Source organism: Leptopilina heterotoma, unplaced genomic scaffold (genome assembly GCF_015476425.1).
Source record: "Leptopilina heterotoma isolate Lh14 unplaced genomic scaffold, ASM1547642v1 Lhet_294, whole genome shotgun sequence".
NCBI lineage: Eukaryota > Metazoa > Arthropoda > Insecta > Hymenoptera > Figitidae > Leptopilina > Leptopilina heterotoma.
The window spans coordinates 243,212-261,215 of record NW_025110999.1 but is presented as its reverse complement, the minus strand read 5'-3'; the positions used below and the strand labels follow the sequence as shown (position 1 = coordinate 261,215).

The 18,004-nt window shown below is 28.6% G+C and overlaps 1 long non-coding RNA gene across 1 annotated transcript; it reads right to left on the bottom strand.

Annotated features, from left to right (window-relative positions):
• Nucleotides 1–8,848: 8,848 nt before the first annotated feature.
• On the bottom strand, nucleotides 8,849–12,095 carry LOC122504386. The gene is made up of 3 exons (XR_006301829.1): nucleotides 11,803–12,095; nucleotides 11,690–11,720; nucleotides 8,849–9,062 (listed from the first exon to the last, which is right to left on the bottom strand). It is a non-coding gene; the product is annotated as an uncharacterized LOC122504386 (long non-coding RNA).
• Nucleotides 12,096–18,004: the final 5,909 nt, after the last annotated feature.

Below are 18,004 nucleotides of genomic sequence, written 5' to 3'. Positions count from 1 at the left end.
TGCGAGAAACTAATCTAAACGCCATCTTTTGGGAAATTCCTGAAAATTTGGCGCGAAATTCAAAATCAACAAATTTAGATTCACTATCCAGACAGATTGAAAAGTGTTGATATTTATAATAATAAATAATTTGAACTACAAATTAAAGAACGTAATTAAAAAATATATTTTCTTTATATTATAATTAGGGATCATTCACATATTACGAGAAAGGGGGTCATAGTTTTGTAACGGACAGTGAAAATTAACAATTTCTGTGTAACAAAATGTGACAAAGGGGTGGGGGGTAATTTATTAATTAGAATAATTAAAAGAAAAAATTTATTAGTAGTTGGAAATATGTAAGTAAGGGACATTTTTCGTTTAATTTCGATTAGAATGAATATAGTAGAAAAATTCATTTCGTAATTTTAAGTTTTCACTGATGATGAGTATATTCTTGTTTCTCGATTTTTTTCCTTTTTTTTTATTTTTTTTATTGATCACCAAAGCATTGATGTATAGAAAATAGAGGGGTAGCACTTTGATAGGACGGATAAGGGTAAAGGGGGGACCAGCGGAGGGAATCGGGGGTTTGATGGGGTATAAGGAGGATGAGGTTGAAAAGAGGGTGGTAGGTGGGGGGGGGGTGAAAGTGGGTGAGAGTAGGTGGGTGCTCTCTCACATTCTTTTTACCGAGGGAACCAGCAACGGTGCCGGCAGAAGCAGTGAGCGTCGCCTATCGATTTTTACTTCTAATGAATTCGAGCTAAAAACCCTTCTTACCCCTCTTCACCTACCTTCACATCCCTTACGCTTAGCCACTACCGCTATACAGTGCTATACTATATCCACTACTACCACCCTTCTCCCTCTCTCACTCTCTCTCTCTTTCTGGTTCCAGGAACCATGCCAATCACTGCGCGGCATAATTACAGCACCGACCACCCCCGCGCGCGCGACTCGCGAACCAACGTCGTGTTCTTTACTCGCGAGCTATACCGCAGTAAAGAAGCAGAAAAAAAAGAGAAGAAGGAAAAAAAATAGAGAGAAAATAATGAACAGGGAGAGAGTGAGAGAGAGGGAATAAGGGAAGAAAAGTATATTATAAGGCGAATGGTTAGGCACTTTTGCCTTACTACTCCAGAAGGAAATTTTTAATTGAACCCGTGCGCGAGGAGCCACTCACTCACTCACTTACTTTTTGACCTTATATCCAATTTCCATGTATTGCATGAGTTGAAATAATTACATTAAAAAATAAGTACGTATAATTGGGTGTTGGTTGTTTACAAACTTTTTTTTTTTTTATTTTTCAAATACCATTTGGGTGGAAAAAAAATCGATTAGATTTACTTTCGCGAAAAATATATCCCCTAACTTATCATTTAACCATGTACAAAAGTTAAAAAGAAAACTAATTTTCGGTTCATTAATATAATTATATTTGCTAATTCGTTACTTTTTACAGGTTTTTTCCTTTTATTTTAACATTCTATCCTATTATGAATTAAGGCAAGGCACCATCCCCCATTTTGACTCCTTTAAATTTTAGGAGGGTGGTTGAAAATTAAATTTTTGTATTCGAATTTTTATCTTTTAACTCGATGCATATTTTTGCAAATCCATGCGATAGGTTGTTTAAAACCATTAAATAAGCTTAGAAAAAAAATTTCGTTAAAAAATATTGAAAATTGTAACAGAGCCCTACAAGTATAATTTTTTTTATAATAGCTGTGCTTTTAAAAATTTATCCACTGAGTGCAAAAATCATGTAGAATAACTCATTTACTAGATTAAAATTTTAACAGACACCTAAAATAATCTTATTTTTATTTTTATTTCAGTAAATCTTTTATAATATTTACCTTGAAAATGAGTCATTTGACAAATATAACTATGATTTTTGCATTCAGCGCGTAAATTTTTGAAAGCACAAATATTTAAAAAAAAAATTATACTTGTAGGGCTCTCTTGACAAATTTTAATGGAACTTTTAAGAATGATTGCATTTTTCGAGAAATTCAATTAAAATATTGTATTAAAAAATAATTGAAATTCTGAAATGAGTTTTATTATAGTTTTGAAAATAATTGAATTTTCTCAATGAATTTTATTAACAGTTTTAAAAATAATTGAATTCCTGAGAAGAATTTTATTATTTATAAAAATAATTGAATTTGATAAAAATCTTTTTAAATAATTGATTTTTTTTCGAAAAATCTTTACGAATAAATTGTGTTTTAGATAATTAAATTCTTGTGAAAATTTTAATATTTATGAAAATCATTAAATGTTTGTGTAGAATTTTATTGAATTTTTTTTAAATAATTAAATTAAAATAAAAAATAAATAAATTGAATTAAAATAGTAGATATTAAAAATCATTAAATTGAGGAAAATTTTTGAAATTAATTGAAATTTTTGAAAATAATTGAATTTAAGAGAATGTTTTTATTATTTATATTGAAAATTTGAAATTTTGAAGAGAATTTTTGTAAATTTTTCAACATATAATTTGATTTCTGTGAAGAATTTTATTGAAATTAACTAGAAAAAAACAGAATTATTACGCAAAGAATTGCATTAAAATCTTGGAAAATAATTTTATTCTTTAAAGAAATATAATTAAAAATTTATTGAAAATAATATTGAAATTCTAATAAATAAATTGTAACACAGATTATTAAAATAATTAAATTTCTTTGATAAAGTTTAATAAAATTTTTAAGAATAATAACTTTTTTTGAGGAATTTCATTAAAAATAATTGAAATTCAGTATTGAGTATTATTATTTATGAAAATAATTGAATCTCTAATTCAATTATTATTTTCTAAAATTTTTAATTATTTTTTATAAAAATAATAATTGAATTCTTTAAAAAAAATTTATTATTTATGAAAATAATAAAATGTCTGCTTATAATTTTATTAAAATTTTTTTTAAATACTTGAATTCTTTTTGGGAGATTTTATTAAAATAGTAGATATTGAAAATCATTGAAATTAGAAAAATGTTTGAAAATATTTGAAATTAGGACAATAATTTTTTTGACATTTATGAAAATAATTGAACTTTGGAGAAGAATTTTGTTATTTATAAAGATAATTGGGATTTTTACAAGAATTTTTTTCAAATTTTGAACATAATTAAATTTTATAAGAAGAATTTTATTTTTTTTTGAAAATAATTGAATTTCTGCAATTATTTGTAATTTCTCCAAAATTGAATTGAATCTCCAAAATTAAATTTTTGTTTTCAGCAAAAATTTAAATTAGAAAATTTTTAAATTCCATTATTTTTAAAATTGCTACACGGAAAGAAAAAGTCCGTCAACCATTAATGGATTAGTATATTACTTTGAGACGGGACTCTTTTTCCGTTGATGGTTACTTAACTTTACTTAACGATTGAAAACGAGTCATGGATTGATTAGAATGCCAGTATGTGACCAATTGTTTTAGATTTAATGCTGAATTGTTATCAATGGCTGTTTGAATGTTTACGAATCATTAGTGAAAGTTTGTGAAACGTTAGTTGACTCGTATTCTAAATCGGCGCTCTTCACTAGCGCATTGTTGCGCAGTGTACCGATGCGCACTTCTTCCGGTTTCTCTATAGTCCATGTGTTTTTGCTGTCTGCTATACATATCCCTATATACTATTATGTGTAATGTGAATATTTAACTTAACTAATAATTTGCAGTTGCATTGCGTCTAGAAATTGACCTCGATGAAAATATATTTTCTTTTATATTTCTCGCCAATTAAAAAGTAGTTATTAGTGCAAAATCATTTCTCACAAGTTGTGAAAAATTTTGTTATTTGGTATATAAGAACAGTTCGCTTCTAAACTTAAAGTGTTATAAGTGTGCGTTTCTACGTGTAGTTATTATAAGTGCGAAAATGTGTTGGTCTAAAGCGTCTAAGAGTGTAAATAAAATATTGGAACTGTGCAACGAAAAAAATGTGTTCATTCTGTACCAAATAGTGTCTAAAATTAGGGATAATTCTGAAAGAAGTTGAATTTTTTGAATGCTTTTGATAGTCATAGAAAATTTAATAGACAGTTTTCTAAATTTTAGTGAACGAGTTTTATATATTGATGAAAGTTTTCTAAATTTTAGCAAGCAACTCGTCACTGATTGTGACTCAAAGTATGTTATCCATTCAATGATCTTGTGTCCCGTCTCAAAGTAATATACTAGTCTATTAATGATTGACGGACTTTTTCTTTCCGTGTAGTTTTATTTTTAAAAAAAGGTAGTAAGAAGTTAGCTGGTATTTATTGAAAAAAGAAGTTATTGATGTTTTCGAATAATTTTACAATTAAGAAATCTTAAGAATTTCGTAAATAAATTTAATAGATAATTTTTTGAGTAATATCTATTGAATCGAATTGCGTTTAATTAGATTAAAATCTTTAATTAGATTAAAATCACCTTATTTCAAATCAAAACTACAGGTGTAAAATTTTTCTTATTTTTATTAGAATTTAGAAAATAATTTTTTTCCATCCTCCGCATAAATGATCGTAAAGCACTCGCACCTGATTGGTATAGTCAAGTATATAATTCGAATATCTTTCTCTCGTCTCTTCCCCCTTTTCAGTTGTGTAATAAATAAATTTTTATAGACTGGTAAATTGATATGAGACTGCTTTATTAAATTCGATGCTAAAATCATCTCACTCATGTACGATAATTATTTTGTGTATACGCATGTTTAACTTTTATCTCACAGATACACTTTACATTTTTCTTCTTCCTTTTTTTTATACACACACATTCTCTTCGTCTATATCACACTTTTTAATCAGGGTCGAAAAATTAATTTTTATGATGATTACAGAAAATTGCGATATATATATTCGAATATCTGTGTATATATACATAAAAAACCTATATTATATATACATATATATATTATGTACATTATATACACATATAAATTATATATTGTATATATGCGTAAAAGTACAAGAACGGTGACATAATGTCCCTTTCCCCCTTCTTTTATGTGCTTCAGAGTCTTGCGGGGGAAAAAAATGGTTATTTTGTTAAAAGTAAAATTTCATCGATAATTTCACAAAGAAATTACACCTTTCCATAATAATAATATTAGCACACTGACATTGAAGGGGGTAATAAACCTAATTTCTTTTTGCACTTACTTGGATATTTCTTTGAGTTAGCCTTCTCTCGTAAAGTCGCAGGGTATATATACTTAATCATTTTTCGGAATCCATTTCCTTTATCGCAATAAGAGATTATTTGATTTTAAAAAATTCTTCTTTAACTTTATATATACTATTTTTTTTTCATTAAAAATCTCTGCAAAATTCTTTTATTATTATTTATTCTTATAAATTTTTATTATTATCATTTGAATCAAATAAATTTTTTTTCAGTATATTAATAAATATAGACGTATTTATTTATATAGTAAATAAATGGAAATAATTTAAAGGGGCGAAAGGGTATTTTTTTATTTCGTGAGCCCGTTGATACTAAATAAAAAAAAAATATTAAAATATAAACAAAAATATAAATATTAAGAAACTATTAATAAACATATTTCTATAGCAAATCGATAAGAATAATTAATATAAAGGGTCGAAAGGAAATTTATTTTGTACGTCCATTCGAATTAAATAAATAAGTAAATAATAAAGAACTAAATAAAAAAATAAATAAATAAAAATTGAAATATAGAATAATACAAAAATTAAAATATGAAAAAATATAAACTAGGCTAGTAATAAAAATAATAATAATAAATATTATTACCACTATTATTATTTATTTAAAATTCATATTTGTTTCAATAATAATAAAAAATGAAAAATAAGGGCAAATACATTTTTTTCCCCTTTATTTATGCATTTGCAGTGATAAATTACTAAGAATATGGAAAAGAAAAAAAAAATTGTGGAAAAAAAAATTATTAGTGGTGAAAATTGGTAAAAGTGAGGAGTGAATCATATATAATTTGACAATTGTCTCAGCTTTACGATAATCTCTGCGTTGGCAAACCAGTTTGCCGTCTCTTAAGCAAATTAAATTAGGTACGCTTCACTTACAAAATGAACGGAATAGCTAAAAGCCGAGGCATCTTGACATAGTTTTCTAATTGAATCAACAAATTTCCTTTTCTATTACAAATATTGTATAGTTTCACTGGTAATAGAATGTAATATTGATTGGAAATTTTATTTTTCAATAACTGCATAAAAAAGAAAAAAGAAATAAAAGCATAAAGTACGAAAGGGAGTTTTTTATTTTCCAAGTTTGTAAATACTAAGTAAATAAAAAAAATAAGAGCGTTTTTTATTTTTTAAGTTCGTTAATACTAAATAAATAAGAAAAAAAATTATAAAGCATTAAAAATAAAAAAAATAATTCTTTAATAACGATTTTTTATAATAATTTATTAATAATTTTAATTAAAAATTTGGTAAACAATTGAATTAAGCAAAGAATTTTTTCATTTTTTTAAAAATAATCTTGTCTGTTCATAATTATAATTGAAAATTTGATTAATTATTAAATTTTATTAAAATATATCGATACTAATGGAATTTCTGCAAAGAATTTTACAATATAAAAGTATTTGAATCCTTCAAAAGAATGTTATTATTTATGAAAATAATTAAATGTTTGCGTAGAATTTTATTAAAATTTTTGAAAATATTTGAATTCTGGAAAACAATTTAATTATTTATAAAGATAATTGAAATTTTCAGGAGAATTTAAAAAAGTTTTTAAACATAATTGAATTTTTGCTAAGAATTTTATTACTTTTGAAAATAATTGAATTGTTTTTTAGAATTTCATGGAAATTTATCAAAATAATTGAATTCTCGTGAAGACTTTTTTTTAAAATAATATTCGAAAGAATTTAGTAAATCTGAAGAATTTTGCTATTTATGGAAATAATTGAATTCTTTTGACGAATTTTAATAAAAATTTTAAGAATAATTACATTCTTGGAGGAATTTGATTAAAATTATACTAAAAATTTTTAAAAATCCGCAATGAGTTTTATTATTTATGATAATAATTGAATATATTGTGAAGAAATTTTTAAAAATAAAATTATAATTACGGTGACTAACTTCTCTTGAATATTTTCGAAAAATTTAAATAAAATTCCTTAAAAGAAGTTAATTATTTTTAATAGAATGTAAAGAAATTTCAATTATTTGTTTATAAAAATTCAATTATCTTGAAACAACAGAATTGAAAAATTTCAAAAATCTTATTTTTCAGAATTTCGAAAAAAACTTTGCGAAAATTCAATTTTATTAAAAAAAAATTTAAGTGTGTATCTTTTTTTAATTTAACTAATAAAAATTTTAATTATTAATCTTCACAAAAAGAAACATGAATACATTAGAATGTGACTCTTTATAAAATTAAATTTTTTATCAATTATTAAATTAAAATACTTTGAAAATTCGATTTGTTAAAAAGTTTTTAGTGAAATTCTTTAACCAATTTAATTATTTTCATTTTAATTTCACAAAATTTCTATTAATTCGATAATTTTTTAAAAATTTATTTACATACTACATTTCAATCAGTAACTGATTTTTTAGTATCAAATTAATTATTTTTAACTATTTAAAGACACGAAAATTCATAATTTTCTTATGAATTCTAAAAATTTAATTTTTCCCAGTACTTTTAAATTTTAATAAAAAATCACAATTTTTCTAAGGACATCAAATTGAGACAAAAAACAAATCAAAATGTTGCTTCGCAACACTTTTGATTCGTTTTTTGTCTAAATTTGATATTCTTAGAAAAAATAATTTTTTTTATTTATTTTCATTTTCCCTGACCAATTCTAGTTTCCCTGACTTTTCCCTAAATCTCCTGACTTCCGTAAAAAAAATTTAAGTCCAACTCTAAACTAATTGTTACATGAAAAAAAAATCTAAAATAATTTTACAAATTCAAAACCACAATTGGAGTCCGACTGAAAACTACCCGAATAAAATTTAATGTCGTTTCTATATAGGGCCTATGTCAGCCAGCCTACCTGGCGACATAGGCCTGCGACTCAAATCCTACATTCTGGCTACGTAAGAATGTAACGCTGTTCGACATCTATTCTACATAGGCTCGATTTTGTAGAATCTACATAGGATTCATACTGTAGATTATACATAGGCCAAACGATGTATTACCTACATAAGAATGTAACGCTCATCTACATCTGTTCTATGTATGGTAAAAGATGTTGGTCCTACGTAGAAGGTGTACATACTCACTACGTCGTTCAGTCTATGTAGAATCTACATAGAATTCGTACGTTATATTTACATGGGTTAAATGATGTATGATCTACATTACGGTTATACATAATTCCTATGTAGACTTGATATTATAGTTTCTATATAGGAATTTTAAGTCCACTCTATGTAGACCAATTGTAATAGGAACTATGTACCCAGTCAACAAAGTTCTATAGAATGATTCTATAGAGTAGTCTATATAGAATTCGATTGGGAATTCTATAGAATATTCTATACAATCCTTTGTAGAATTTATCTGAAAATAATTTTTTAATTTTTTTTCACGAATTATTTTAAATATTTCTAGTCAAATTCTTTACAATTCGTGCAGAAATTAAAAAATTTTTTTAGATAAATTCTACAAAATATTCTATAGAATATTCTATAGAATTCCCCATCGAATTCGCTATAGAACTTTTTTGACTGCAAGTAAGTTTCGTAAATAACCTTTATATAGGCAGAATAACGTAGGATCTATAAAGGATTTTTATTTCTATTTTTTATCAATAAAAACATATATTATAATTCATTTAAAAAATGTTTTATTTTTTTTAATCATACGCATTATACAAGATATTAAAAAATTCAAATTTTAAAATGTCACTAATTTAATTTAAAAAAATTTTATTTTTTGGCTGCAGCATTTTGATTATCTTTCCTTCTTTGACTTTTGTCGCAGCCTCAATCGTATAATCGGTTCAAAATGTGCCCGATTTGTGATTGGATCTCTAGCTTGAAATATTTTTCTTCCTTCACTGCAGATTTAAAAGGAAGGGTACCTGGAAATGAATGAAATTATTATATACATTTTAATAATATTTAAAACAATGTTGATAACAAGGAATATTTTTACGTTGAAATTGATATTTTAATTCAAATACTTTAATAAATTATACACTGTAAAAAATGTCTAAATTTTATCCGATAAGCGAATTTTCACTTACTTAAATTTTAAGAGTAATAATTATTTTATTTTTACTGATTTAAATTTAAAAACTGTTCAATTAGAAAAATAATTTTTCTATACAATTTGTCTGTGTACACGGAAAAAATAAGTTCAGCAGATTTTACGAAACTAATTTCGCACTAGCGGATATTTAAGATTCCTTGACGAAGTTTTTCAAAAACCCAGAAACTTTCACTACTTTAAGCAGAACAATTGTCGAGAAACTGCAACCAGTGTTGTAATTTATAAAACAAGCTTGAATGTAGAAATGTTTCGTATTTTCTGGTGAACATTTTATCAGAAAATGGTAAAAATGTTTCGTGCAATCTAAAAACGCGTGGTTTGAGTTTCCACTTCGCTGTCTATCGTGAATTCTCGAACACAAAGTTTCGTAAAATTCTATACGGGGTGTACCAAAAGTCGCGTTATACATAGATATGTTGAAGCTTGTCTCGTCGCGTCGGTATTAACTTGTCTGCTGTATATAGAGATAATATGTGGAAGGAAAAAGAGAACTGCTTTAACTGCCGGTAACATTTGGATAATTGTTTTCTTTTACGTTTTCACATTTCATTGTTCCAAATTCGTAACATTTTTTATGTGCTTTTGTAATCCAAACTTTTAATTATTATTAATTTCTTTTAATTTACATTCCAATAAATTTTATAGTTTATCATAATATTTACCGATGACAATATATATATTAATTTCTCAAGTTTTAACTGTTATTACTTCAAATTTTAGACAATTTAATATAAACATTTTTTGAGTTTGAATTTAATTTTGAAAATTTTTTGTCAATTTATTAATAATTTAAAATTAAGAATACAATTATTTTCTAAAAATTGAAAAATTTTATAGAGATTTTATAACTAATTATAATCAAAAAATGTTATTTTAAAAACCATAAAATATTTTGTATAACTTTTAAAAAAATGATTTTTTTAAAAATTAATATTCAGTATATTGACATTTCTCACAAGCGCAGTTTTAATCTCCTTAGTTAGTATATAAAGAAACTCAATTCTTTCATCTACAAGTGCGAGTTATATTGTATGTGCGTTGCGTCAGAATTCGTTTATATGTATGCGTATTTCCGTTAAGTTAGTGTCAGAATAAAATAAGCCAATCCAAGCGAACCATTTCGTTGTAGAGTGCAGTCACATGTGTCGAACCAATCATCTATCTCCTATAGAAGACGAGAAAAAATGGTCTTGAGAGCTCATTGGTACATTAAGAAATTCTTTTTTCTGCTTTATTCGTTTTTTTCTCCGTGAATATTTTTTTCCGTGGCGCATGCGCTTCAGGCTAAACATTTTACAAAACTCTTGAATTAGAACGTCCAACCGATCATTTGTGAATTCCATAGAATTTTTTTTGAGTTTTCGAGAAACGCAGTCATCATATATTACTATTGATTCTGTTTTATCTTATACTAAACTCCTCTCCGTATCCGCTATTCCAAAATTAGTTTCGTAAAATGTACTAAATTAATTTTTTCCGTGTATGAAGTAAATAGTTCTCAAATATTCCTCAAAAAGCTAAATATATATCCTAAATTTAACGGAAATGTGAAAAAAATGTTAACAATACAATGAATCGGTTGGTCAACAGTTTTAAAGAGATTGAATCTTTCGAAATTCCATAGAAGTTAGAAAGAACATATTTTACTCCACATGTTTCTTAAAACTGATACTTTTGCAGCATATTCTCATAGCCTCCCTTGAACGAGCGCGTCTAGGCGCGCACTCCCAATGGTTGAAGGTTTCATTAAAAAAAACCCCTACGCACAAACAGCACTATAAGGCTGAGAGTTCAAATCGTGGTAGAAATATAATATGTACAGTTTTGATTTTTTACATAAATATTCAAATGATTTAAGTACAATTTCCGAATAAATAGTAGGAAATATTTCCGAAATTCATGGAAGATAATTCCTTTTATTTATTCAGAAAAATTTCCACCGTTTGAAGTTCCGTGCTGTCCGTATTTGTTCAAAAAAATGCTGAAAATTTTTTTACAGTGTATATTTATAGGGAAAAATTACCTTCGATAATCTTATACGCATTTGTATTGCAAAAGAATAGTTTGTGAGGCATAAGATAAATATGGTTCGAAGTAACATCATGATTGACTTAGTAACAAAGCACATGTAAAGGAAAAAAAACTTTTTCTTTGAGAATTATTTTAGGAATCAGGCATTTTTGTGTAGAAATAAGATCCGTTCAAGTGGTTTCCTCGGACTTGTGTGAGTCATTTAGTGAGAGAAGCGATACAATGTGATATAGCACCACTTCGCTTGTACATACATAAAGAAAATAAAAATGAAGTAAAATATCAAGTTTATGTTATATTTCTAGATTTTAGTTTTAATTATTATTATATATTTGTTATTACTCCTACTACTACTACTACTACTATTATTATTAATTACTTTTAATTTAAATTAAAGTAACACACCTGTCTCCTTTATGATGTTTACTCTCTACGCCTGCAAAATTATAATTTTTTATTTTAATAAATTTAAATATTAAATACCTAGATATAGAATTGATTTCAAAAATGTTACTTACCAAATTCAAACAATAGATGTTCGTACTAAATTGTCCAACAAACTAATGTAACTTATTAACACTTAGTATCCTAATAATAATTTTAAAAACATATTAAACTAATAAAAGTTTAAAATTAGTGAACTAAATTCTAAATTAATGTCTTAAAACACAATTCGATATAAATAGTAACGAATTTTAATTATTTCACTTTTACGGACGAGAGGAACCACTTATAACGTGTCACTCGCGTGAAAGAAAAATCAAGACTGACTAAATTGCCAGAGAAAATGGACCCAAGAAGGCTAAAAATCTATGTAGATGCTACATTTTATTACCTACATCAATTTGATATAAGTAAGTCAATGTAGATTCTACATAGATTTTGTAAAAGCAGACCTACATAGGCTGGCCTATTAAAAATCTATATAGCGTCTATATAGAATGATCTATGTCATTTTGATGTAAGAATGTCAATGTAGATTCTACATAGATTTTGTAAAAGCAGACCTACATAGGCTGGCCTATTAAAAATCTATATAGCGTCTATATAGAATGATCTATGTCATTTTGATGTAAGAATGTCAATGTAGATTCTACATAGATTTTGTAAAAGCAGACCTACATAGGCTGGCCTATTAAAAATCTATATAGCGTCTATATAGAATGATCTATGTCATTTTGATGTAAGAATGTCAATGTAGATTCTACATAGATTTTGTATAAGCAGACCTACATAGGCTGGCCTATTAAAAATCTATATAACGTCTATATAGAATGACTTATGTCATTTTGATGTAAGAATGTCAATGTAGATTCTACATAGAATTTCCATAAGCAGGCCTACATAGAATAGGCTATTAAAAGTCCATGTACAGTCTACGTTAGACGGCCTATATCACTTTAATATAAGAATGTCAATGTAGATTCTACATAGATTTTCCATAAGCAGGCCTACATGGGCTGGTCTATTAAAATTCTATGTAGATTCTACATTGGATGACCTATGTCCTTTGTATATAGGATAGTTTATGTAGATGGTATATAGGTATTATATAAGCAGACCTACATAGGCTGGCCTATTTGAGATCTACATACAGCCTACATCTAAAACGCTTATGTAGGAAAGGCCTACGTAGTATGTACCTCGTATGTATATTAAATGGTCTACATAGGAGGACGACTTTAAACCTATCTAAATTGTATATAGGCTATACATAGCCCACGCTACTTTTTTACTCGGGTAGATACAGAATACTAACGAGCCAAGGAATTTGCAAAAGAATTTCGCCAAAGTTGCATGGTGTGCGAGACGTGGAGACGTATTTTGCCCCGGGGCACAAAATCGCACATAATGTAAAACCAGTTTTTTTTCGGCGCAAAATCCAACCCTTATTATATTCTCGCGCGACGCAATTATCGGCAATTCGAAGACATCATGACGATACGTGCCCCAAGGGGGTAAAAAAAAGAAGAGAGCGTGGGGAGGGGGAAGAAGAAGAAGCGTTAATTGAAATGAATCCGTGCGAATGAAAATTCTATGTTACCAAGGAGTCCGGACGATTTTATCCCTAGAGTTTTATGTCTTTGCTTCCCTTTCCCGTTCAATGGACACTTCGAATTGAGAACAAGCGAACCCTGCTCCCGGGTTGCCTTCGAAACTGCATTCCATCTCAAGGGGCTTACTTCAAGATTTCCTTTCTCAGAATCATATATATATATATTGAAACTTTTCAATTCAATTTTAAATCCACATTTTTTTTTCTCTTAAATTTATTTCAATAATAAAAAAAAGAAACTTTTGTAGAATTTTTGACTTGGAGCTACTAGGGGCAGTTGAGCCCCACCTGGACCAATTAGGGCACGATTATAATTATTGGGCCCTAGTCAGTAATTCAGAGTAATTAAGAAGTTAAAACTTTTTTCAATTTGTACTAATGTAAAAAAAAATAAAATTTACTCGCATTTGGAACTATATTTTCGTATATATTTAAAATTTTTAACGATTATGTAAATCTGACAAAGAGGCTAATAATAATCGATAGCTAGAAAAAACAGCATGAAAAAATAATAATTCGAAATCGGTGCACCCTTGAGACTGGTAATAATGATGCTTGCATGTTCACTTTATTTCCCTCTCTCTCTCCCTCTCCCCCCACCCACACCCCTAATTCTTTCTCTTCTTATCATGTAATGCAGTGGCTTTCATCAATAATAAATATTGACTTTGGATAATTATTATTTGGTCTTTCATTTTTTTTTCCTGCTAAAAAAAAAATGAGGGAGAAAATTATCGATGCCAAAGCAGGTCTCTGACCAAACAATAATTCTTTCTAGGAAGAAGTTGCGAGAGGGCATGTTCACACAGTTAAAGTATCTACTTAGCGAAACCATCACATATAGTAGGCAATCGTTGGTAATTTCGTGAAAACCATGCGTCCAGGATATTCGTTAATATGCGCGTTAAGGCAATATTTCCAATTCACACGATTCTTCAATTCGTATGTATTAGTCTGTATATGCATACAAACAAACCAATCAGATTGAACCTTAGAAATAACTCTATTTTTCAGGGACTAGCGACGATGGATTATGTATATATATATATATATAGCTCTTCGAAGAAGGAACAATCGATAGTCAGCCTGCAAAAGAATCAAGCTGCCACCAAGCGATAATCCTAGTTTTATTTTCAAAACTTTTGACGAAAGTGTAGCTTCGATACAACAAAGAGCATTGGCAAAAGAGGGGTGGAGGGGAGAGAGAAAGAGGAGAGGAGAGGGAGACAGGAAGATGGAGAAGAAACTAAAAACTGAGTTTGAAAGGATCTTTTGTTATGAATAGCAGCACAATTCTGTCACTACACCTTCGAGATGATTAAGTTCTGGATTCTTTAGTGGCATCAGCTTCAGACAGGATGGTGTCTTAAGTACAAGACTTCCTCAAGAAAATATATAGGTGGTATATATACTTATTGTGTCGAAAAAAAGAAATCCACTTGGGTTGAAAGAATCCTGTTTCAATTCTAGAGTTCGATTTCAGATATTTATCTTAGCTCATTTGGATTTACTTCTGGATTTTTTTTCTTCATCTTCTTCTCAAGATGATGAAGAAAGACCTTTCTTGATTCGAGAGTATATTGAGAATAATAATTTGCTTTAATGTACCGCCGAGCAGTGGGGAAGTAATATTGTCACTTGGTGCAAAGTAATGCTGAATTGAAAATTCCATTCTTTTTTTTAAATTAACTTTCGACATCGCCGAGTTAAAAGAAACTTCAGGTTCTTGAATTTGACGATTTTTTTAGCATTTGGAGGATTTTTAGTTTGGAGATTTGGATAGTAGGGAAATGGAATTACAATCTTAATATTGTTCCTATTTGTCCATTTTGAACCTAAATGGAAAATTAGATTTTTAATTTTGAGGAAACGTTTGGAACTGATAAGATGATTTTAAAGGGAAGATTCTGTTTTCGGAATTTCCAAGTTATCCTTTCTGCTGTCATCTTCAGAGTTTTGAAGAATACAGAACCTCAATTTATTATGATCCCAACGATGTCACTATTTACAGATTTGTAACTGAAATCAAAAACCAAACAAAAAAACCTTTGTTGTCATTTTTAGAGCATTACATAAAGAAACAGAATTAAAATCTCAACAGTGTCACCATTTGCTTCTTCTGAACCTAAAGGAAAAATTTGTGTTTGTTTTGAAGAAAACGTTATGGATTGACCTGGAGCAAAAATTTGGTTTTATCTTCAGCGAAAACCGTTTAGATGGACCTAATGATTCTAATCTCGAAATGAAAATTGTTTTTCCAAATTTTAAACTACTTTTTGTTATCTTCAGAGGTTTGGAGAATATTAGAGAATTATGATACAGAATTATGATCTCAAAGATGTCACTGGTTTACTGATTTGGAACATACACCTAAAGCAAAAATTTACTCTTTATTGTCATGTTTAAATCATTAAAAAGAAGCAGAAAGAAAATCTAAACGTTGTCAGCATGTCACTATTTGTTGATTCTCAACCTAAATATAGAAAATTTGGGTTTCCTTTTAAGAAAACATTGTGGATTGACCTGTTGATTAAGAACCTAAAGAGAAGATTCACTTTTTGCGACTTTTAGGTCTTACATCTTTACTTTTTGTGATCATGTTCAAATGATTGAACTATACAGAAACGAATTACAATCCTATCGCTGCCAACATTTGCTGCTTTCGACCCCGAATCAAAAATTTGGTTTTCTCTTTGGAGCACAAAGTTTGAATAGACCTGATACCGAATTGAACCGGAAAAGAAAATTGTTTTTCCGAATTTTAAACTACACTGGTTTGAAGAGAAACGAAAGGCTGATTTCGAGCCAAAAATTTTGAGGAAAAAAAGTATTTGTTTAGTGTAGAGAAAACTACACTAAAATACTTTTTTTCCTCAAATTTTTTTTTTTTTTTTGAATAAAGAACAAAGAACTCAGAATCCAAATTCCGCAGTGCGTCAAAGTGTGAATTAATTTTTCAAAGACTATAAGAAAGTCCGTTAGTATATATATACATATTTACAAAAGTATACATAAAGTTTTTCTTTGGGGCGAAAAATTGTTACCTGACGTGTCCCGCGGCGATTGGTAAAAATATCGAATGTCAGCGGGCCCTTTTTTTTTTTTTTGATTCGATCGGTTCGATTGGCCTTCGGGGGGCGCCCTTTTTTTTCTCCTCAACAGCAATACAATGTTCTCACGTCACAGACAATGGTTAATACATATAATGCAAAATGAAAAATCCTTACGCGCATGCATATACTTGTCGATATGTATTGGTGCGATATAATTGTCTATCTTTTTTCTTTCTCCCTCTCTCTCTCTCTCTCTCTTATTCAACAGGAGTAAAGCAACTCAACTCTGCCGTGAAATCAGTTACGAAATCACGTGTTTCCCATTGGTGGGCCCCTCTCGCGGGCCGATCATTAATTTGTAACGAACCGGCGCCGCCTGTTATTATCCTACGGTTACGCGATCACGCACAAATATACATTCGATTCTCACACGTGTTTATAATTTTTTGTCTTTGTGTGAGTCCATATGTGCGTTTATGTGTATATATGTCAATGTGCACTTGTATATGTGCATTTATTTATTTGTATTCGTACATGTGAATATTTAAAAGTTGTAAAATGTATATGTGAATATGTACATGTGAAGATTGATATGTACATGTGAATATATTTGTATATGTAAATATATAAATGCACATGTGAATATTGATATGTGCACATGTACATGTGAACTTGTATCTGTGTATTTGTATATGTGAATATTTATATTTGTACATGTGAATATTTATATGTGAATATTTATATTTGTATATGTGAATTTGTATATGTGTATATGTATATGTGAGTAATGAGTAAATCTATATGTGCAAAAGTGTGTATGAGTACATGATACAATTTGAGTATACGAGGAGAATTGCGCGAAACGATTGGCAGAGACGTGTTGGTGTTGGCAAAATGGAAAGAATATTGGACAGATGCAAGGGCCTTCGGGTGAGATGAGAGAAAGAAAGAGAGGAGAGCTTTCGCGCAGTGACGACGATCTTAATCCGATCCAATTGTCTGCAATGTCAATGATCCCTAATGGTGCCCGTAATTGTTAGCGAGGCAAATCAGTTTTCAGTTTTTTTTTCGCCTTCGCATTATATATCGTATTACAAGAACAGCTCGGCACGATGTTTCAGTAATCGTATCGTCCCTGAGTATTTCGCTCGACAAGGGCTTCAACTCTCAACAGTCGGAGCCAATTTCTTCTTCATCTCAAGAGAGGCAAGAAGAAAGGAGTAGGAGTGGGAGGGAGGGAGGGAGGGAGCAAACCACTTCTCAGTATAACTGATTATTCTTCTCACTCTATTTATACCTTTTTCCAAAAAGAAATTATCATTTTTCTCCTTGCTGTATATTATTCAAAACTTGAGGAGGCAAAAGTCGAAACTTTAGCCAAAAGTAAAATCACTTTTGGCTAAAGTTTCGACTTTTGCTTACTTGGTTCCGATATTATTCGATATTAGGACTAAAGGAGTCCTAAAAGACTCCGATCAGTTTCTAATCAGGCTGAAATAGCGTTTGGTTAGTAAGTTGGGACAAGAGTTTTTATTTTGGGACAAGAGTGTAAATTCTGTCCCAATAGGGCCAGGTCAGACCCTGGTCAAGAAAAACAAGGAAAGAAAAAAG